Source organism: Protopterus annectens, chromosome 14.part0, assembly GCF_019279795.1.
Source record: "Protopterus annectens isolate FY-2018-M chromosome 14.part0, PAN1.0, whole genome shotgun sequence".
Classification (NCBI taxonomy): Eukaryota; Metazoa; Chordata; order Ceratodontiformes; family Protopteridae; genus Protopterus; species Protopterus annectens.
Genome location: NC_056748.1, coordinates 463,633,468 through 463,657,525, shown reverse-complemented (window position 1 = coordinate 463,657,525; position 24,058 = coordinate 463,633,468). Strand labels below are relative to the sequence as shown.

Sequence of the window (24,058 nt, the reverse complement as noted above, 5' to 3'; positions counted from 1 at the left end):
GACCCCCATATACAGCAAAATCTCAAAAATTGGGACTCGTATAGAAACAAACATTTCTTTACTGCAGCAACCAAAACTACCCTTGCAAAAAACATTTTTACTTCCCTCCCTTCTTTATGGTGCCCCTATCTTAACTAACTTACTACCCTAAGCAAGTTGGAACAGTGCTACAACAAAGTTTGCCACAAATTCTAAATATCACAAACACCACTGTAAACCCCTCCTAGAATTAAACTGGCTTGAACTCTCCAACCAACTTGTCTTTATTCAGCTATCCACCTTACACAACCTTATTTTCAAGCCTACTACCTGCCCTGTACTTACCAGTCTAGTCACACGTTACACACCAAATTGATCCATACAATCAGAAGACAAAAATCTCTTTGCTATCTCAAAACCCACAAGAAAACCTGATCACACTCTGTATTCATACTCTAGCTCTATACTTTGTAATTCACTACTTCTAGCTACCAGGTGTATGCCTGCACTAACCCATTTCAAAGCCTGTTTAAAAAAATCATCTCAAAAATTTGGATTTACATAGCAATTAATTTGATCAACATAGCAATTAAAATTACATAGTTACAGATGAAGAACATAGTACATCAGTAGACAACTAGAATCTTTATTATCTGCAAAGTACTTAACAGACATTAACAATTGTTACAATAAGAAGTTCCTGCTGTATAATAAGTAGTTAGGCGTATGAACATCCGAGCTTGCTATAATCAAGGTAGTTAGTGGGGTGGAAAGGAAGGTAGTGGGTGGATGGGGTGGGTGATATTAGAGGGGGAGTTGCAAGGGCATAGCCAGTATGTTTTTAGGTGCACTTTTAGTACAGTTTTGAAGTGGTTGCATGATGGTACAGAGGTAATTGTGGGTGGGAGGGAGTTCCATAATTTGGCTATGGCACAAGATAATAGTGCTTCTCCAGCAGATTTATTGGCTTTAGTGACCTACAAGTGATTTTTGTTGCTGGATCTTAGTGGTCTGGTGGTGCGATAGGGTTGGAGTAGATTCTGGAGGGATGGGACTTTTAGTGGATGGTTTACTAGTTTGTGGGCGAGTTGATAGCATTGAAGGAGGTGAGGGAGTTCAAGCCAGCCCAGTTCAGCAATGGAGAGACAGTGGCGACTATGGTGGGATGCCCCTGTGGCGTTGTTGTAGCAGGTCTCGAGCTTGTTTAGATCGCATTGCCTTAGGTTGGTATATATTGGAGAGGCATAAAGTAGGGTGGAGATAAGGTGGGAATTTGCTACTGAAATATTTGCTGCTTTGGTGAGAAGTTGCTTATTTCTGTATAACACTCCTAGTTTTTTGTGGACTTTTTTATGGTCATGGATATGTGAATGTCAAAGTTTAGTTTATTGTCTATTTCAACCCCTAGCAATTTGGTGTGTTCTGTTGGGTGTATAGGGGTGTTGTCTTTTGCTGTGATAAAGTGAGAGTTGTTTCGAGTATGTTTGGTGGGTTGGAAGAGGAGTAGTTTAGTTTTGTTTGGGTTGAGTATTAACTGGGCATCGGATAACCAAGTTTCAACAGATGAAAAGGCTTCCTGCGTGACTTTTTGCAGTTTGGGTAGGGAATGGGCTGAGCAGATGATGGTTGAGTCATCTGCGTATTGTAGGAGTGTGCCATGTTTGGTGGCAGAGGCTAGATTATTGGTGAAAATAGAGAAGAGTAGGGGTCCAAGGATGGATCCTTGGGGAACCCCTATAGAGACAGGTAGTTGGGGAGATATGTCATTCTGCCATACGACGGATTATTGGCGGTCAGACAAGTAACTCTGAAACCAGTTGGTGACTGACTGAGAAAAAGATAGGTTATTGAGGACAGAGATGAGTTTGTGTGGGACCATGTTGAATGCTTTAGATAGGTCAGGGAAAGTAGCAGAGGAGGGTTAGCCGTTGCTTTTATGCTGAAAGATAGTGTTAGTAAAGGAGAGTAAGGCAGTGGTGGTGCTATGCTTTGGTCGGAAACCATGTTGAGTATTGGAAAGGAGGTTGTTCGTAAGGAGGTAGTCTGAGACCTGAGAGTGAATACATCTCTCTAGTATTTTGGAGTGGAGAGAGAATAGCTATGGGGCGGTAATTGGTTAGTTTTGTGGAGGGGCCGCCTTTGTGGAGGGGAATTATATGTGATACTTTCCATAGTGTAGGACCGTAACTTTCTGACAGAGATCGGTTAATCAAGATGGATACTGGGTAGGCTAGAGCATCAGCTGCGATTTGTAGGTATTCACTTGAGAGGTTGTCTGCTGCTAATTTGGTAAGCTTAAGTTTAGTTAAGAGTTTTTTTTTATGTTGGAGGTAGGAACAGGAGAAAAAGAGAAGACAGTGAGGAGATTACTAGTTGAAGGTGTGGGTTGGAGTGGAGGGGGGTTGTGTTGTCTACCTAGTGATAGTATGGTTTGTGTGAAGTATGTGTTGAATGAGGTAGCAATATTTTCGGAGGAGTGAGGAATGATAGGAGGAGGAGTACTAACTTTACCTGGGTGGAGTTTATGGAGGACCAGAATTGTTTGGGGTTTTGTTGGGAGGAGTCTAGGGCAGACTGGTAGTATTGGAATTTGTCCTGTTTTATTAGCTTTTTGACTCTATTGCGTAGTTCTAGGAATATCCGTCTAGTTGAGGGGGTTTTGGGCCAGTGCTCCTAGGTTTTATCCCTGTTTTTCAATTCTGACTTAGTGGTTTTCTGTAGCCATGGGGAGGGTTGTGCTTTGATTCTGGAAAGTCTTATGGGGGCATGGTAATTAAGGATGCTCAGGAAGGTAGTATTAAAAAAATTCAACTGCGTCATCAAGACTGAGGTACTTTTAGAGGATGCCAGCTACATTCTTTGAGGGCTGAGATGAATGTGAGTGGGTTAAAGTTTAGTTTTTTATGTATCTGACAGTAGATGACAAGTTTAACTTGGTATAGGTGTTTTTTGAGTAGGAATGTTGGGGAGTGATCACTGAGGCTATCCGATAAGCAGCCTGCTATATATGACTGGGGGCTCTTACTGACTAGCATTCAATCCAAGGTAGTGTGCTTGTTGGAGTTTTTATTTATCCTGGTTGGCGACTGGACTTGTTGGGTGAAGCCATTAAGGTTTAAATGATGGGTTGGATGGTTGCCAGAACAGGATTGCCAGTCAATATTGAAATCATCTAAAATTATAGTTTCTTGGGGGAGTTGGTGGGTAGTCCAGCTGAGGAGGTTTTCTAGTGGAGGGATGTTTTGGCCAGGTGGAAAGTAGCATCCAATTATGTTGATGGTTTTATTTTAGTTTATTTTAAGGTTGGTATATATTATTTCTTCATTGCCTATTTGTGGAGCTGATGGTTTTAAGATCTGGATGTTTAGTTGCTGTTTAAATATTATAGCTATACAGCTCCCTTTCTTGTTTAGATGGTCTACTCTTAGTATGCCTTAACCAGTAAGGAGGATTTTGGGAACAATACGTGCAGAATATTGTTTTGGAGGAGGAATGAGGTTTAAGCAAGGCAAGAACTGAATGAGCTATGTAATGTTTGATTGACAGCGACTGTACAGAAGATTATACGTGATGTATAATGTTTACAACTGACAATACGTCAAATATGGTTTGTTTTCATTTATATAAATGTATGCTAGCCTATGTCATAAATGATAATAAAATGCTTCTTGTTTAAAAAAAAAAAAAAAAAAAAAAAAAAACAGATTAACACACACAACTCCCAACCCCATGTCCTTGTCCACATCTTCTAAAAATAATTTCTTACTTTAGTTTCATTCAGTTAAATTGTGCAAGACTGCACCATTACACACTTGCTATCACTTTTATGACTGACAGCAAAAACAGAATTATTTAGAGAATAATCTTGCTTTTAATATCACCAGAATATATTTTTAATAAAACAAAATATTCCGTTATCTCACAAAATTTTCTGTACAGTACTCCAAGGAAAAAAAAATAGAGAATGGTCAACAGCCATCATGTTTTCAATAGCACAAATAATTTGTTGCATACTGTGTAACTGTCCATATCAGATTTCAGGGTTGTCCAAATCACTGGATGCAGTCTTACGGTAAAACTTTGCTCATCCTTCTTCTCTCAGTCTGCTGTTAGCTTACCAAGCGTATCTCTTTCCTGAAGTGCTGGAATAATACTCCTCCAGGATTCCATATCGCATAAAAAATCTCACTGCCAGAATTTGCAATGAAAAATCACTTATCCAGTGCCTCTGTTCAGGTCAAAACTACATTCTCAGTAGGGTCAGACTCATTTAGCATTTCATTTAACACATATCAACATCTAATCCACATTCTGTTGAAATGGTAACCTACATTGCACTAGATGCAGTGATATTTGCAGTCTCTCCACCTTCATGGATGGAATTCTGCATACATTCTAGCTGTGCTCCTCCTCCTCTCGTTTGTGCACTAGAAGCAGTGATATTTGCAGTCTCTCCACCTTCATGGATGGGATTCTGCATAAGTTCCAACTGTGCTCCTCCTCTGATTTGTTCACCATCTGCCATCATTGAAATACTGATATCACAACTCTTTCCATTCCTCAACAAGAAAAAGTTCTCTAGCACCCCTAACAAAAACAGTAGGGGAACGTCCTTGGTGCTCCAGTCAAATGCCATAAAGTCACTACTACTTCAGATCTTCATAGAAAAGAAGCTGCTTGCCTAGGGAGACTAACCCACTCAACAAAGAACTAATTAAATATGTTTACCTAGGTTCTTTTAACTGGATTAATAATAAAGTTTAGCCAATGCATACAGGTCTTAGTTGTGAAAAAGACAAAAAGATACAGTATTATTTTCTCTTTTGGCGTTTCCCGGTTAGGGGTCGCCACAGCGGAACTCCGGTCTGCTAATGATTGGCAGTAGAGTTTTACGTGCTGGCTTGCCAGGCCTAACCCACAACCTTCAACGAAGGAACACCCATTCACGCATGTCGCCACACAGAAGACGCTCTGAGAATCAAACGGGCAACGTCTAACTGTGAGGTGACAACGCTACCGCAGCACCACCACCGCAGTATTTTTTTTTTCTTAACCACAGTCTTTCCTCAAATTAATTGTTTTCCTTTATTAAGAAGGGCAGATACATTATATTAAGTTATACTGATCTAATGATCCTATCAAGTAAGCTATACAAGGAAGCAGTTCTAACTGGAGCCAGCAAGCTATTCATCTAGAAAATAATTTGTTCCCAAGACTAGAAACAGCAGATTAGAATGGACAAACAGTAATGCAGCATGCTTGCAGGAAGCTGCTGTTAAAACAAAAGGTTAAAGACAAATTGTACAAGCTGCCATTAGAAGCACTGTCTCTGAGCAAAAGGCCAAAGTTTTCTCACTTTGCTCTCATTAACATCCAAAAGCAAAACATCCAAATTATTTTCAATACAATATTACAAACATTACCTTTCCAATTCACATTCTGGATATAGCTTGTATATCCCCCTTGTAGAACATTACACTGAATTCCACCAAACCTTTGCCAATAACTGCCACCTAGCAGTGTACGTCAGCAAATACCCCAAATCCCTCTCTGGATTAATTCCTCATCATACAAACTAGTAAACATTTTTTGTATCATAGGTTCCTTAAGTCATAGTTTATACTAGGCTATTATACCTAAGGCATTTATAGCCCCCTTTAAATTATTAGTACCTACGCCACCTTAAATAAAAAAAAAATGCCCCCCCATTAGTTTGTTGCCCTCTGTCCAGCAGTGACCCAGAGATGATTCGGGGTAAACCTCCGATCTCCCATCCACAGGTCTAGATTTCTAGTCTCTGGTGATAAATCCAGGCGGTATGTGACTGAATAGAGCTAGTAGATGCCAAACAATAGGGGCCAAGGAAGCAACTCTAACCCTGTGGGTTCTGTCCTTACCAGTTTGCAACCCATATCTTTGTTTATGAGCTCCATTATGATCCTCTCCATAGCTTTGCAGACTGCTGAGATTAAACAGCTGCCTTATGGGTTTAATTTCCTCATTTAGCTCGTGTAGCACTGGGATAGTTTGAAGTTTGCATCATTTACGAACAGAGTAGCCTTACCTCCTATCTTTCCAAAATTAATGCCTGACAAGCAAACATTATCCACTTTGAGGTTTTGCTATATAGCCATGCCAAATCAAGGTTACATTTTTAATTGATCATTTTAGTTAGCTATTTAAATGGAATCCACATGACTACAATCTCTGCAACAAAGACAAATGTCTGTCTTGTAAGGGAAGGAAAATCGAGACAACATTCAACTGCAGTAGTGATATCAATATCAGAATCCACACTACTCTGGTTTAACAACTACTTAAACAATAGACACGTCTGTTAAACGCCTCTCTGCCTTTTCTCCCTTACTTCCTTCCTGTCAATACTGGTGTGTCACCCAGCTCTAGTCTCGGCCCTCTACATTTCAATATATTCACTAACAATTTACATAAATCCTGGCAGCAAACTTCCCCCATTACAATACACTAATGATGCTACCCTAATATGCACTTCACCTAATCTTATACATTTTCAGAGAATTACAAAACTTTGTAGCATGATTGACAGTAGATAGTTGGTAGACACTACAATGCCATAAAGTTTATATTTATGCAACTTAAAACTAGACAGCCCTGGGGATCAGATGCTTATGAGCAGAATGTTTTGAGGGAGAGATGCATCTGGAATAATAAATAACTTAAAAAAAAAAATGAAAAAGAAACAGTAACGCTGAATGTAGCTGATCACAAACATACAAAATACGTGGTCAGACTCGCAGATGAATAATTGATAATGACACAGAAAGGTAAAGGTACGAAGTATGCAGACATGGAGAAATATTTAAGATTAGTAACAGAGACATGTCATACCGCTGAACTGTCAAGATTTTCACAGAATGTCCAGATTTTTGCTCATGTTTGTGGTCTGTTCCTCAAAGTTTGTGGCTTTCTGGCAAATCACTGGAATGATCTTTGGACTGAAGTCACCAAATAATGACATACATTAGAGTTTCAGACTTCAAATCCCTCAGAAAATGTATGTTAACACAAACCCCTGGTACTTTAGCAACATTCTAAGTTTATAAGAGCAATATTTAAAAATCTGTCTCTATTTCTGGCCCTTTGCACCCCCCTTCTCTTGTTTGGCTTTGTCCAGATTTCTTGCACTAAAACGTTGAGAGATATGGGACATGTATACAATCTCAAAGTGTGCTTACGTCCTCATATAACTATAACTGAAAAAATACAAGATCAAACATAAACCATAAATTACAGAAAAAGTCATACGAACGCTGTAGCTAATTTCTTGTAGTTTACGTATAATGGTAAGCAAAACTGAACTAAAAAATAAAACTCTGAAACAACCGAGATAACCAAAAATGTACCCACTTTACAATATTAAAGTCACATAATAAAAAATACCCTTAATTCAAAGATATCTTTTTCCCGTAAGAAAAGGAAATTAGTTGGCTCAGAGATTTTTTTTTTTTCACTTGTAAAAATAACAAAAAATTCTGTACTGTCTCAGAAGCAGACGCAAATAGGTGATCATGCCGGGAGAGCGAACAAAAACAGGCGTGTAGGGGTACTAGATGTAAAACTAGAGAAAGTTTGTCTGTACCAGTTAAAATTACCAGATCATTTCATTGCTTTTCACTGGAATATTAAGCTTAGCTATCTGAAGTCAGCATCAGCAAAATTGCACTGTAATTTATCACTACTAAATTCGACAGTTTTTCAAAACTGGAAAAATGACACAAATACACCCCCACACACATAATTCTTTGTAACTCCCATTGTCGTAAAGAAAATATACGGTAGAAAAAACTGTTTCATCATTCTGCCCTAAAGAGCAGTGCAAGTTGACGGTAGTAGGAAATAATATTGGGTAAGGTTTTGTGTACACACGTAATTGCTAGTTATACTGTTATTGTGCGCGGGGACCTTGAGTTCAGTATTATGTGCTGATGGTAGATTTTTACGGTTACCTACAACTCTGCTCCTCACTTGCAGCGGTATTTAAAAGTTTGTAACCAATGCGTTTAGATTTTGTTCCTTCTGGTTTGGATTTTGTATTACAACAGTACCCCACCACGATTTTCGCGCACCAATTATACCTGATTGACAGGGCTGAGTGACAAGCCAGGCAGATTATACAGTGTCACGGTGAATATTTGTAACACAGGCTTCATGCTTTTTTATGTTATCTTTAGAGTTACCACAGCTTTTAGTATGCAATATGTAAAACAGGGATTAAATAAAGTTATTGGCGATAGCGTAGTGTACTAGCTCACCTTCAGTTCTGCGCAGGAGTGGGCGTGGCTTTGGTCTGAAATGAGGCATGATTGACATGCCATTCATATTAGGCAGTGACATCATGCATACAGTTAATGTGGCTGAATGTAACACAATTGTACTCTAAAAATATCACGCCCACTCCTGCGCAGAAATGAAGGTGAGTCAGTACATTACATTTAGTGCATCATTTGTTAAAAATGCATAAATGTTGCCTGCAACCTGCATTCCAAGATTCATACAAATGTAGCACATGCCCATATTCCATCCAGTGATACTGAAGTGTATTAACCCACCAGATGTGCAGTAGCAAGCCCTGCCCAAACTACACCTGACACATTGCAATCTAATTAATATTCAGCATCTGTGCCAAAAGCAACCCAATGTTGTAGACATTCACTACCAAAAAAGAAATGTTTTACTAGGGGTGTAAAACTAAAATGCCTGTTGTACATCACATTTCAGTCAGTCAATCGGGCAGAGTTCACACCACAGAACTGTTTCTCTAAACGATACTGTTATTAACGGCTGAAATTTTTTGCAGTACCAGCAACGTTTCACAACACTTGTTCAGTGGGTGTGTGGGGGGTGCAGGGGGGCTTTCCCCCTGAAAAAGGAGAACGTAATTATTTCGACGAGGATGGAGATCGTTGTGTGCATGGATTCCTTGTCAATCATGGTGTATTTACATATTGAAACTCTGCCCGCCGCCTTGTAAATCAAACAGGCCACGCCCATTCCTGCGCAAACTAACTGGTGGGTTAATACACTTCAGTATCGCCTTCCATCCAGCAACTACATCAGTAGCCGTTTGTTTTTACATTTGCATTTAACTTTAAAATGTTATGTACAAGTAAATATTAAAAAGATGTAGTGAATGTGGTATTATGCAGTCTTACTATCTAATGGTAATGCTTTCATTACTCACTGTACGAATATTGTCTGCACTGTTATCATACGATAACTTCATTGCTGGGTTTCAGTACTGCTTCTCCAGATGTTGCTAAACAGGAAAGCCCTTCTATAGGTTCATAGGTTGGTACTAGGCTATTGGCCCTTGGGCCTATATAAGCCTAGCCAAATGATACCCTAGCTTTTGCCACACAAGAAAATTATTTTCCTGTGCCCCTGTCAAGCAGAGCCACAGAAGTGATCCCTGGGGTGAATTTCCTATCTCCCATCCAATTCTCAAGATGTTTCTTGAAGAGTGCTAATGAGGAGGTTTGGTTGATGTAGATAGGTAGTTTGTTCCAGAGTATGGGAAGTTTCTGAGACAGGAATCTATCCCTCCAGCATGTTCTGTTTATTGTGGTGGCAAGGTTTAGGTCCCTAGAGCGTGTAGCTCGGAGGGATTGGGATTTCTTTACGTGGAGCATGTCCAACAGCTCTGGGTTTGACATAGCTTTGTATGTTAGGCAGAGATTGCCTCTGAGTAAGCGATATGCGACAGAGTAAAGCTGGAGTTTTTTGAGGCGGTCTGCGTAGGGCATCTGTTTGAGGCTGGTAATCCTCTTTCTGTGGCCTTTCCAGTTGTTGTAGATGTCTTTTGAGATACATACCAAAAGGGGCGTTGTACTCTATAATGGGTCTAATGAGTGACGAGTAGAGGGAAACGATGACTTCTTTTTTCCTGGATGAGAAACCTTTTGTGATGAGGTGTGCCACGTAGAGGGATTTCCTGACTACTGTGGTGATGTGATTATCAAAGGAGAGACTACTGTCCACCTGTGCCCCAAGGTCTCATCACACTTTTGGTGTTAAGTAGACTACCGCCTTTGTGGTAGTTCATGGGTACAGAGTTTTTACCAAAGGGTGGCCTAATGGTTAAGGTGTTTGCCTTACAAACACAAGGTGCAGGGTTTGAGTCTCACAAGGGATAATTGGCTAGGCTTACAATGGCTCACAAGGGCAGTTAGCCTAATACTAACCTATGAAAAGGGATGACAATGCACTTTTTGGCATTGAGCTTGAGGCCATGGCTTTGACACCAGGCATCTGTCTCAGTGAGGTCCTTTTGTAGGATATCCACATCATTAGGAGATTTGATTATGGCTCCTAGTTTGCAGTCATCTGTGAACTTTGTTAGCCAAAGACCTTCTGTGTTAGCCTGTACTTCAGAGAAGTAGATACCAAACAGGAGAGGACCTAGGACTGAACCCTGTGGTACTCCACTTGTCACTGGTCTGAAGTCTGATTTAGAGTCTGCTACTTTCACAGTGTGGGTTCGGTCAGTGAGCCAACTGGCAACCCATCTTGTGACATAGTTTAGTGAGTTTGTCTATAATTCCAGAGTGGGGGATGGTGTCGATAGCCTTGGCGAGATCTAGATAGGCTGTGTGTACCACCTTACCCTCATCTACAGCTTTGGTGACCACTTTAAAGAAAGTCTATCAGGTTTAGGAGACATGATCTGCCTTTTACAAACCTGAACTGGGTAGGGTCCAGAGTTTGGAGATTACCAATGTCATTGTTTATAAGTTCCATGTTGGTATGCTCAGTGGCCTTGAAGACCAGGCTCGTCAGGCTAATGGGGCAGTAGTTCCCAGGGTCTGTGGTGGCTCCCCCTTTGTGGAGTGGGATAACCGTTGCTGTGCGCCATTCAGTGGGCACAAAGCCTGAGGTGAGGCTATGATTGAACATGGTACTTAGGTGGGGTGCCAGTTCGTTCTGTAGTTCATGTAAAACACAGCCTGGGATGTTGTCAGGTCCCGTGGGTGCTGTGTTCTTGGCTTTGGAGAGTGTTTTTTTTTTTTTTTTTTTACCTGTGCAGCCGTGATTAGAGGGGTAAAGTTAGCACTGAACCTATCTGCCAGGATGTTGGCAATATCAGTTGGTTCTGTATATTTAGTGCCATTGTGTTGTAAATCAGAAAGCATCACCTTTATCCTACTTCACAAATGCTCTCATGGATTTGTTGCCATATGTATATAATCTCGGTAAATACAGTAGTGCCTGACATTTGTTTGAAAACATGTAACAAAAGTGCCACATTTTCTGTAAACATATCTGGTTATGTGAAGTTCATAATTAAAAAAAGAGAAAATGCAGGAAGATGGTAACTAGACTAATTTCTTCATTTTATTTAGACCAGTGGGAAGTGGCAACCTAGGTACTTTGGGACATTCTCTCTTACAGAGGCAGCAAATTACAGAAAACTAGCACTTGTAGCCAGTACAGAGATCCAGTTAACATTTATAATATATAAAAAAAATTGTGGCATCGTACAGTTCGGAAACAGAATAAATATTCATTCATGCCAGATGAATATTGAATACTTCCAACTGACGTACAACAACGATGGAGGGTTTGGGGCGGTGCTTGCTACTGTGCATCTGGTGAGCCAGTACACTACACTATCACCAAGTTATCCTTATTTTCTATATTTGTAAGTGCACCGTCGAAATCACTGCATGCCGTGGGTGTCTAACTTGCTTTGTCACTTTGTACTTAGTCTTAACCACATTACTGTGTTGTAGGGCAAGAAGCGGGTCAGAAGGGCAGTATGTATGCAGTACCCACAAGTTTCCGTTTTGCGCTATGTACCCATAACCCCTGGACCCCCCCCCCAACTTCCTTTGGTATAATGTTGTGCAGTAATTGGTTTTGCAGGTGGGCAAGCCCCCCTGCACCCCCACCTTTCTTTAAACATTTTTCTGGAGATAAAGCAACAAACAATATTCTAAGGCAGTGGGACAATAAATGCAATAAAAAAGACCTCCCAGAAAGGTCGCCACCCGCACCTTTACAGAATAGGAATTTTAAGTCTGTGTAATAGTTTTTATACGTGCAGCATACTATGTGTTCGCACCCCTCCCCTTTTAAGAATTGCAAATTGGAAATCCTGGCACCAGCAAATAAGGGAGAAAAGGCTTTGTATTGAAATAACGTTTAGCATACTCGTCTTTCTAAGGATGGGTTTCCCATGTTTATTCAAAGCACTTTTCAAAATAAACATCATAAGCAAAGTGCTGGGCAGGGTTTGGGCGGTCTTTGCTACTGTGCATCTGTTGGGGTAATGTTCTAATACAAAACCCTGGTTTGTTGTAGTTTTAGAATACTGGTTTGTATGGTTTTGTTACCTGATGTCTTTCTACATTTTGTTATTTATGACCTATTCATCATTTATTTTATTTATTTATTTATTTTTATTTTACATTTGTTGACCGGGCTGGTCCAACTAGATATATGTCCATTTTCAGTGGAGGCCAGGGGAGAAAAGCTCCGTAAATCAGAAAAGTATTTACAGAACACAGGTCCATTCCCAATTTTTAGCAAATGATAACAGTTCATTACATTTTAGCTTATGAGTAAGAACAAACATTCTTGGTCACATAACAGGTGTGGATATACATACAAAAATATAAAAAATAAGTAAAAATAGTGCACTATTAAACTAAAAGTTGCACACACATTATTGTTAGTGAAAAGATGAATTTAGTTAGTGCAAGTAAGAAGATTAATGACTGAAAACAAGGGAGGTAGTTAGCCTGGGTTTGCACAGGGGCATAGCCAGTGTGATTTAAGGTATATTTTGAGTTTGGTTTTAAATAAGGTAATTGAGGGTAAGGAGGTTAGGTCATTAGGGAGGGTGTTCCAGGTTTTGCCCACCGTGTTAGAGAACAGAGAGTCTCCGGCCAGATTGTTGGTTTTACCTATCTGTACCAGTAATTTATTTGATGAGCATAGGGTCTTAAGGTTATTGTAGGGAGTGATAAGGTTAGTGAGTATTGGAGTATTTGTAGGTTGATATAGAATCTTATGGGCAGTAGTTAGTTGGTTCAACAGAATAAGTTTTGACAACTCTAACCATCCTAGTTGATTAAGATTGTTGCAGTGATGGGTTCTATAGGTAGACCAGGTTGCAAATCTAGCAATATTATTGTAGGAGATAGCCAGTTTGTTCAGATTACTTTTACATAGTTTGGTATAGATAGGGGATGCATATAGTAGGGTTGAGATTGTGAGTACGGGCAATAGTGGTCCTGGCTAGTGGAGTCAGAAAGAGTTTGATCCTGTAGAGGGAACCTAGTTTCTTGTTTACTGTTTTTATAGTGTTGTTAATATGGGGCTCAAAGGTAAGGCTGTTATCGATTAATACTCCCAAGTAATTTTGTGGTAGAATTGGGAGGATATGATAGTACCATTGCTAGATGTAACAGTGAAGTTCAGTGGGAGGCTCTGTGGACGGGAGTGAATAGTAGCATTTTTGTTTTGTTTGGGTTCAGGATGAGACATCAGCGAAGGAGCCAATTCTCTACTGTGCTAAACACTTCTTGGGTTAGGGACTGAAGTTGTGATGGTGAAGAGGCTGAGCATATTAATGTGGAATCATCTGCATATTGGATACAAGTGGCTTGAGGTAATTGAGAGTGTAGATCATTTGAGAAAAGAGGAGGGGACCCAATATAGAGCCTTGAGGGACACCAAGGGCAATAGGGAGGTGGGAAGATAGGTTATTCTCCCATAATACAGCATGTTGCCTGTTATTTAAATAGGATTGGAATCACCGTATAGCAAGTGGATCCAGTGAGAAGTTTCTAAGTATGTTTATGAGTAGCTGGTGATTGACCATGTCAAAAGGCTTTCGACCGATCAATGAAGAGGGCTGAGGATAGTGTCATTATTACAATTTTTATTAATGCAGTCAGTGAAGGATAAGAGAGCAGAGGTTGTACTATGAAATGGTCTGAAGCCATGTTGGCAGGTGGCTAGTAGGTTGTTTTCTAGTAGGTGGTTTAATAGTTGCTTATGAATGCACTTCTCCATGATTTCTGCCAGTGGGGATAATATGGCTATAGGCCTATAGTTAGAAAAATCTTTGGAATTACCACCTTTATGCAGGGGGATGATGTGTGATTTTCCAGATTGATGGAATGGTTCCTTCAGAAATAGTTCTGTTAATGAGGATGGATATGGGATAGGCTATAGCTTTAGCAGCTTTTGGAGGTATTCTGCAGATAGTAGGTCTGCAGAGAGGGTGGTGGATTTAAGTTTCTGAATAAGGGTGCAGACAGGGGATGTAGGAACAGGTTGGAATTGAAATAGAGGGGGGGCTGTTAGGGATATCAGTGGAAGAAGATATAGTGTCGGGGGATAGCTGATTGGCCAGAGATTGAATGGTGTCTGTGAAGAAAGAATTAAAAGAATTGGCAATTTGGTTAGGGCTGTTGAGATTATAGCCTGAGGGGGTGGGTGTAGTTGAGCGACCTGGGTGTAACAGTTTATTGATTCCAGACCAGAATTTTTGAGTTTTATTTTGGTGGGTTTGTTGGAGGTGATAGTAATAATTTATTTTATCTGACAATATGGCTTGTTTAGTTTCATTTCTTAATTGTCTAAACTTTAGGTGATCTGTTGGGCATTTGGTAGTCCGCCAGCTAGCCCAGAGTTTGTTTCTATGGAGGATTTTTTGTTTGGTAGTTTTGGAGAGCCATGGGGCTGGTTTAGACTTGCTTCTAATTGTCCGTGTTGGGGTGTGATAGTCAAGAATGGTTAAAAATGTAAAATTAAAGTATTTAATGGCATCTTCTAAAGGTAGGTGTTTCAGGGGTGACCAGTCGCAAGCTTTGAGTTCTTTTTGAAAGCTGTCTGGGTTGAAATTTTTGTTAGACCTTATTTTCCTATAAATGGTTGGGTTTGGGATGCCACTCTTATGCCTAATTAAGAAGGTGAGTGAGTGATCACTTATATTTTCAGGGAGGGTGCCTACTTTGTAAGATTGGATTCTCACAAATAGTCATCACCAATCTAGGGTACTGTCATTGTTGATATGTTTATTGGTTCTAGTGGGGAATGTAATGGTTTGTGTGAAACCATGTAGGTTGATGTGGGTAGAAGGCTGTTCAGATGTACAACACTTCCAGTTTATGTTAAAGTCGCCAAGAATTATGGTTTCTTGTGGGTAGGTGGTGGACAGCCAATTTAGGATAGCCTCAAAGGTGTTGATATTGTTGCCTGGGGGAAGGCAGACACATTATATAAATGGATTTACATTTGTTGAGTTGAATTTTGGAGATTAGAATTTCTGCATTGCTAGTTAGGAGGTTTACAGTCTATGGAGGTCACTTGTAATTCAGATTTATATAAAATAGCTATTCCTCCACCTTTTTTAGTGTTACGGTCAAATCTCAGGATAATGTGACCTAGGGGAATAACAGCAGTATCATGTGTAGTTGGCTTGAGTCAAGTTTCAGTGATACAGAGGATGCTGCAGTGTCAGTTAGAGCAAGTTCTAACCACCTAGCAGGGTTATGGGGTCTAAGGTTAACAAAACTCACAGTATACAGACATACTTTAGTGTAAAACCCCTTAGACAGCAGTAGTAATTCTTTTGGGGGTTGGTGTATCAGGACCTTGGCAGCGTACACCTGGCTTCTTTACCACATCCAGTAGTTTGTAAGTTTACCTTCTGTGTAGGGCAGGTAGGTTTAGTGTAAAACCCCTTAGACAGCAGTGGTAATTCTTTCAGGGGGTTGGTGTATCACGAACTTGGCAGCGTACACCTGGCTTCTTTACCACATCCAGTAGGTTGTAAGTTTACCTTCTGTGTAGGACAGGGAGGTAGGTGGAAGGGACTCTTGAGAGCAGGGACACACAGCAGCCGAGCGGGAGAGCAGGGATACACCTGTATACCCCTCAGCTATACAGATTTTCTTAGAAGGTCCAGATTTTGGCCTCATAGTTTTGGCCCGTTTTTCGTAAAATTGTGATTTTTTTTCTGGCAAACTTGGGTGGCGCAGTGGCTAACCTTGTCGCCTCACAGCAAGAGGTTCTCTCTTGATTCTCAGTTGGGGTGCTTTTTGTGTGGAGTTTGCATGTCCTCCCTGTGTTCGTGTGGGTTTCCTCCCACTTTTCAAAGACCTGGGTTTGGAGCATTTCTTCCCAGGTCTCCGCTGAAAATAGGCTCTGTCCTAGTCGGACTTTCCCAGTCAACAAATGTTAAATAAAATAAACCATTAAAGACTGAAGGTAGAAAAATAACCGACATTTTAAGATTCAGACTTCTTATCTTTCGGATAATTCATGTCCATGCACAGTCTGTTATTCTATCAACTGTCTTACGTTTGTAGGAGCAACATTTTAAAAAATGTCCCTATTTTTGGGTCTTTTTTCTTCCACTTTTATGGCTTTGTCCAGGTTCCTTGCTCCTAGAGGTGTGCCTACTCTAATTTATGACTGTTCATTGAGTAGCTGTGTAGTTTTTCTGTAGGTTTCTCTACTGTGTAGAACTAGAAATGTTTCGGAATTAACTCTATTCAGAGCTGAACTGTTGTAGTACCCTTCTGATTCAGTTTGATTTAAATCCAACAATTCTTTTCTTCTCATCCTAGCCCACCTTAATGAAACACTTACTTACAGGAATCTTAAACACCCCATTTCAGTCATTGATCCACTCACTTCAATAACCGCCTGTAAAGTTGTAAAATGCATAGGTTTATTAGTGGTTAGAGTGCAGTTTAAAATGCGCATGATACAAGATTTTTGCCAAAAAGCAATACAACAGCAAATCCTCCTTAGTTACCTGTTCTGTGTGTGTTTTGGGGGGTATCTACTAGAATGCTCTCACAAAGAATTAATGGACACAGGTTAGCTGTAGTTAATGGTGATCATTGAATGCAATGACAGAACATAAAATATAATTGTACTAAGTTTAAAAAATGTATTTTTTTGTGGTTGATCATTTAGTTGCCAATTTTATTATGGGCACTTTATCATATCTGTACAGATCCACAATCTTCTCATGCCTGCCAGGCAGTTAGATGCACAACATGTCCCCCTCCCTCAACTCAGCTTTTCAGGTTCTGTTTCTTTGCCCTGCCCCTCCTCCCTTTTATTTAAAAATAAGTAAATAAGAATTTCTTCTTATAAACTGTAGCAAACAGTTGCTACAGGGTGTACTCTGCCTGCACAGAGCACTAAATTTAGTATTAAAAAAAGTAAAAAATTTTTTCATAGCTTTTAAACTGTAGCAAACTGTTTGCTACGATCACACATGGAGTGCTACAGCTCTTAGGTTTGACTCCAAATGCAATAGCAGCATTTAGATATCAGGATTGGCTGACCACACCCCTAACACTTTGTACCTGAGTTGCAGGTGCCCTTCTCAACTCACCCAAGCTACACTTCTGGGTCTGATGAGAGATGGGTATAGTGGTACAATGACTTCCCCAGACCTAGGTGCCATACCCTTACTTGTAACTTGAGCAATATAGAAGGATTTCCTTACTACCTTGGACGCATGTTGGTCAAAGGCCAGGTTACTGTCTACATGTGTTCCCAGATCCCTGATTAGTGGCTCAACATTTAGGGGTGTTTTATTGATAACATGGTTTCCTGGTGTGGCCAACTACCCAAAAGGTACTATAATGCATTTTTTTACATTGGTGCGAAAGCCACAGTTTAAAAATCAGTTGTTTTTCTATGCTATTCCCATTTGTACGAGGTTTGTCTTCAGTGGGATTCTCTGACTACTCCCAGTTTGCAGTCACCTGCAAACTTGGTCAGCCAGAGGTTTTTGACATTAGCTTTGACTTCCAAGAAGTTGATGCCAAAGAAGAGCATGGCCAGCACAGAGCATTGAAGGATTTTATCAGTGACCTGCCTCTTTGAGAAGGTGATCTCATCAATCCTAATTTATTGGGTTCTATATGTGAGCCAGTTGGCTGTCCACCTCATTATATTGGGGTTTATGCCTACTTTCCCAACTTTAACAATGTCTGAGTGAGTTTTTTTATCAAATGCCTTAGCCAGGTCAAAGTAGGCAGTATGCACTGTTTTACCCTAATCCATTGCCTTTGTGACCTTCTCAAAGAAGTCCACTAGGTTCAGTAGGCACGACCTTCCTTTGACAAAGCCAGACTGTGATGGAGCCAGTGTCTGAAGGTCTCCTATGTCTTTAGCGATCATTTCCATGATAATTCTTTTCATGACTTGGCATATTAGACTAGTCAGACTAATGGGCCTGTAGTTTCCCAGATATGTTGATATTCAGGAGGTATCCTGGGATATTATCAGGGCCTGTTGAGACTCTTTTCTTGGCTTTAGCAATTTCAGCCAGGTTATGCTGTCTATTTATAGTTGGAGGGGCTTGTATTTGAAGGTGTTTCTTGGATGTTGGGTGGGGGTGAGTGGGGAGTAAAATTGGAAATTAATTTGTCAAGCAGCTGATTTGCTATTTTGCCTGGCTGTGTGAATGTGACACCATTAACCATCAATTCAGCACATTGCCGTGTGCTGTCTTTGAGGTTTCTGACATAGCTAAATAAGGCCTTATGGTTGTCTTTTTCCCTGGGAGGCTAGCTTTACCTCAAAATTGGATTTATTAGAGTTAATCAGTTGTCTTAGTTGCCTGTTTAATTTGATGAGAGAGTTCTTATCTTTATGGGAGTCTCACCTCCTGATTTTAGCCATGATTTTTTTCATTTTATTGTATAACCTGTTTAATTTGGGGTGCCACCAAGGTGGTTTGTTTTTGGAGTTGGATTTGGGCTTGCTTCTGGGAGGTACAGAAGCCTGTAAGCAGCCACTGTTGTGGTTGTACAGAGCTTCTTTGAAAATTCTGCAAAGGCTGCTGCTGTGTTCTTTGGGTTTAGAGGGGCATTGAATTTTAACAAACTGTTGCTTAATAAAAGGTAGTCTTTGGAATAATCCTGTTACTGGGTTTACTGGTGTTACTGAGTTGATTGTGGTTTCAAAAGAGACATCTTTATGGCTGGACATTACCAAGGATGGTGTGACATTTGTTTGGGGGGGTGGGGTGCAGCATTCTTCCATATTTGTGAGTATGAGGTGTAGTATTTTAGAACTTGATTGGGTGTATTCACTAACTGGTCAAAGGTTTTTGTATTTACAAAGTTCAGGAATCTCTGTGCCTGCATTATTATTAGTGGTGATATATAATTGTCAACCATGGGATAGGTAAGCCCAGTCTAAGACCAAATGGGAAAGGTTAATTCAAGCACCCAAAGGAAAGTTGTTTAGGCTTAAAATATCCTGCCAGGGCAGCTAGCCTAGTACTTTCCTATGATTCTGTATGCAGTTACATAAGTTTTGTAATATGATCTGTTTGCATTGTACTTTTTTCTATCTGTCTATTTTTGATTATGGCTAGAAGGACTCCTTTAACTAGATTACCTACCCGGTTAATAAAAGATAAACTAAAAGCTGTTCAATGTATCACTCGGGCAGAGAAATAAATATCCAGGAATGGACTTTCTTATGTGAAGTAGTGCTCCAAGCCCTCAAACATGCTAATTTTGACTATACCAAACAGGCTCAGTGCTATTCTTAAACATTCAGTGACTTCTGACTTTAAGGTCCTCTCCTACCATGCATCAGAACATTACTCTTTCACAAGTACAGAGCTCATGACACTGCTTTCCACACACAACTGAGATTTGTCTGTAAACATTCAGTCGGATTGGACCAAGCAGAGTAACTTGACTATCTTTGCCTTCTCGCCAGCACACCTGCTGCCTCTGCATTGGTGGCTTCTCAGCACTTACTTTTGTGGTTCAGCTTTGTTTTGTCTTACTTTGGTCATCCAGAATCCTAAAGCTGTATGATTGTTATATGATAACTGATATCCTCAACTCAGCCCACAGTTCTCTTACCCCCGCTCTGATGTCAGCATACTGCTGCTGGTCTTGGTCTTGAGAAATGAATCTATTCTGTAAATATTTCGGTCTTTTGTTGTTTTTAACAAGATTTGCGCATTACATTACATTCATGTTAATGTAGTATTGTTTTAGAAAAATTTGGCATTGAGAATTATTTTACAGGTACAAACTTGAGGATCTTCACTAATGTCATATTTGAAATTAAACAGCAGTGAATATTTCTTTAAGGCAGAGGTTATATACTGTCTCTGTTTTAGCAAGTTTGTAATAGTGGGAAGGCAGGAGGAAAAAAGTGCAACTTGGAGAGAAATGATCTCTTATTTTTGGTAGTCTAGTATAGTAGTTAAGAATGAAACGTTTTATGAGATATGAAGGATGTTTAGTTTGAGCAGATGTATAAAGTTCTAGTCCAGGAAGTGTGCCAAATCAGACAAAAATTTGGAATACCATTAATTGGCTGTTAGAAGTATATTATTCTTTCAGAGTAAATCCTGTCCAATGTTAACTTTGTTTCTAGGAAATTTAATTTCTATCTGACCACAGTAACTTAGGGAAATGCCAGAGATGGGCTAAATCTTGAGTGTTTTGGAAGTGTTTATTGCTTGTTTTTCAATGCCATAGGGAGAATTACCATATAGTTGTATAACATATTATCACTGAGCCAACCGCTACCTCATAGAAGACATGAGAGGACTTTCTGCATTAGAAACAAGAAATGTATCATCCATGAATGCAACATACCTAGTATTCAGATTTCTGAATAATGATCGGATGTATTTTAGGGATGTCCAGTATGTCCTGTAAAAGTTGAAGAATAATGTAAAAAGAGTAGACAGGATGATAAGTCTGTGGTGAATCCCATCTCATAGACAAATTTCAACTATTAAATGTAAAATTAAATGCCAAATGTTTCCGAGAATTTATATATTTTTTAGTTCTTTTTCTGATGCCTGATTAGGCCACTCCTTTTGGTCTTGAGCCTTTTTGTTTCCCCCCCATACCGGGTGTCCGAAGCACTGCGTCTATCATCCAGGCAGCTATGATGGTACTTTGTCTTCAACCATTAGCCTTAAATGCAGCCTTAATTGCCCACCAAGTGACCTGCCTATACCACTTCTCAAGCCATCTTGACCAGCAGCCCATGAGTTCACAGGGGGCAGAGCTCTAGATTACTGTCAAACTTTGCCTTTTTGGGACATCCATTGCCTTTCCCTGACAAGTGCAAGTTTCTCACTTGCACACATACAAGCATATACCTGCAAACACAGCACCACTATGAAATTGTTTGGCTTAATAAAAGCCTTCTGTGCATCTGCGGAACCAAAAGCAAAGTCCATATTATACTAATGCAGAATGATTTTAAATGTACAAATATTTCCTCTAAAGTATGATTAGCTGTGGTCAGTTTACATTATCTATAGTTCCTTATAAGGTCTGTTAAATAAGCAGCAGGATGGTTCTTAACTGTGTTCAGACTTTTATGATCAGTATTAAGTAAAACTATCCCGGCAAGCCAGCACGTAAAAATCTACTGCCAATCATTAGCGGACCGGAGTTCCGCTGTGGCGACCCAAACCGGGAAAATATATGTGCCAGAATGTGTACTTCTAATATTCATGTATTTTAGTTATCTCATTTAACTGGGACTAATTAACTGAGCTCATAGAGACCCTTTATGGTGGCGGCCTGGGGAGAAAAGCTCCATTCAGGGTTACAACAGAATACACACAGTTCAGCTTGATACATGTATACAGGAAATCGATAGGCAAGGATACTTGACAAAACATACAGTAATGTTGTCTTTGTTTTATATATATATATATATATATATATATATATATATATATATATAAAATGTATAAAAATACACACACACTTCCTCCTGTGTCATTTTCAGCACATTTATTAGTCTACATTCTAAACTTTACCAACTTGAGCATCTGTGTCTAGGATTGGTGTGCTGCCGTGTTTCAGGACAAAAAACAGTAGTCTTTCCATCAACAGCTCGAAGTACTAAAGTTTTAGCCAGCATCTGTTATTTGTTCAAACCAATTTTTACATTCCTCCAAATGTTCCTAACACTACTATCATATTTCAGGGGAAAAAAATGCAATGGTGCATACACTGTAGCTGCAGGTAAATGTGTAACAAACTCAAATTTGGGCAAATCCCAAAGAACACTTCAGAATAATTCTTGAAATAAAAAGTAAAATCACAGTTCTTTTACTGAAGACTAGTTATTTGGATAAAACAGAAATTAATCATTATTGAACAGAGAATGCAAATATTTTTTTCTGTAATTTCATCTCAGTTGTTCATACTCATTTGGTAGTGATTTTACTACTAAACAGTGATTTTATAAGATGTCCTTTTAGAATGGATATTTTGGTACCCAAGGGTAGTAGCCAGAACTGCAGTTGCTGAAACTCTGTTTTTATATGCACTGTTTTGTAGCAGTATGTCCCAGCCTATGGGAGATGTTATAATGAATAATTTAATTATAATTATGAAATAATTGGCTTGCTCACCTTAGAATAAATGATTGAACACACGACCTGGAAGTGTTATGGTGTTCTGTTCATTAGAATGTACACAGTCTCACCCCCACCAGCAAATAGTAACAAGACTGTTTAGCCATCTCTTGTACTTTACTCAGACTGAGCCAGTTGTCTTAGTGTTTACTCAGCACTGTCTATTAATGTGACTAAAGATGCCAATAGGAGCAAATGCTGTAATTCTTCAGGGCTAAGATGCATAATAGTAGCAGACAGAAAATAGTTTATTGTGACGGGCATTTATTTCACTTTCTTGACAGTCTGACAAAACTGCTATTTTTTTTTGAGAGACAGGCTGCGTGGAAAACAAAACGGAGTTTTCATGATCCGTGATATTTATTGATGTGGTTGTTGGAGGACCGTATACCAGTGCCAGAGTTCAAATAAAATACTGTGGGTTTTTCTTTCAGTTTATTGCAGTCAAACATCAGATGCACACACAGTGGTTATCTTTGAAGGAAGGGGTAGTTGCCAGGCAGTGTATGAAAGCAAAGGGCTGTAATCATTATGCCTTTCACTTTCTTAGTCAGACATCAGAGGTGTTTTTTTTTGGTGGGGGGGGGGTATGTGTGAAACCAAAGGGCCTTAAAAGGGAGGCCATTAGCTTAATGGGCTTAACCTGGTCAACAGAAGATTAATGGATAGATAATGTGCTTATTCACTGTTAGATGATGATTAATACGGGCTGCCAGGAAGGGGTATATGAGAGCAGCAAGGTGAAATTGTGGCCATTATCACCTTTACTTTCATTGCATCAGATATAACAGGTATATTTAGAATCTGTATGTGAAAGTAACTGCTGCAGTCTCTTGCTCACAGATAAACCATCGCTAATCTGGCTTGTCAGTGTGTGTGTGTACGCATTGTGGAGGAAGTGTGTGTGTGTGTGTGTGTGTGTGTGTGTGTGTGTGTGTGTGTGTGTGTGTGTGTGAAAAGAAACTTGGCCAACACATTTTTGTTTCTAGATTCTATATGACATTTTCGCAGACCAAGAAACTATACTGTGATTTGTGTCTACAAAAGGAACTGAAATTAGTGTTGATTCCATTTTTAGAGACACTAAGACACATCTGGTGTTTGTGTTTTCAAGCTTTTACTTTAATACTGTAATTTCAGAGCATCCTGAACATCTCATTATTAAAATTGTCTTTAGGCTCCGTTCACAACACACTTTTTTTTAATTGTGGGAGAATGCATATTCCTGTTTTGTGTGTTAAGAACCAAAATCACTATTTTTCTGGAAGTAATGTTTTCAAAATTTCAAAGTGTTATTGTAAAATAAAGTGTTAGTAGAAGCTGTGATTTGGCATCCTAAAGTTCAATATGCACCCATTCTGGAGTCATGCATTCCAAGAAACTTTTTTGTTTTTGTTCAAAAATAGTATAACAGTAAAATAAACAGAACTTGGGACACAAAACATGAACTAAAATCAGAAATACTTTATTTCGGTAAGCGCTTTCGCACCTGATAATCAGTGCTTCATCAGACCAAAGAAAAATAGTAAAACAAAACATTTTAAGTTGAAGTATGCCATATTACATGTTTAAAATCACCAGTGAAGCACTATAGATCCATTCATAAAAATGTGACATAAACATGAATGAGAGCACATG

General features: G+C 39.5%; 2 protein-coding genes across 8 annotated transcripts in view; one reads left to right on the top strand and one right to left on the bottom strand.

Annotated features, from left to right (window-relative positions):
- Positions 1-8,293, bottom strand: part of ASCC1 (activating signal cointegrator 1 complex subunit 1) — a gene marked incomplete at its 3' end in the record, with an annotated part of 476,277 nt that extends 467,984 nt beyond the window's left edge. For 2 of the 7 annotated variants that reach the window (XM_044056214.1, XM_044056219.1), the window contains 1 exon segment: positions 7,399-7,543. 7 annotated transcript variants of the gene reach the window in all.
- The window catches only part of ANAPC16 (anaphase promoting complex subunit 16), a 393,067-nt gene continuing 376,804 nt past the window's right edge, over positions 7,796-24,058 (top strand). Inside the window, 1 exon segment of the mRNA XM_044056222.1 lies at positions 7,796-7,864. The gene's annotated coding sequence lies outside the window, so the exon portion shown is untranslated.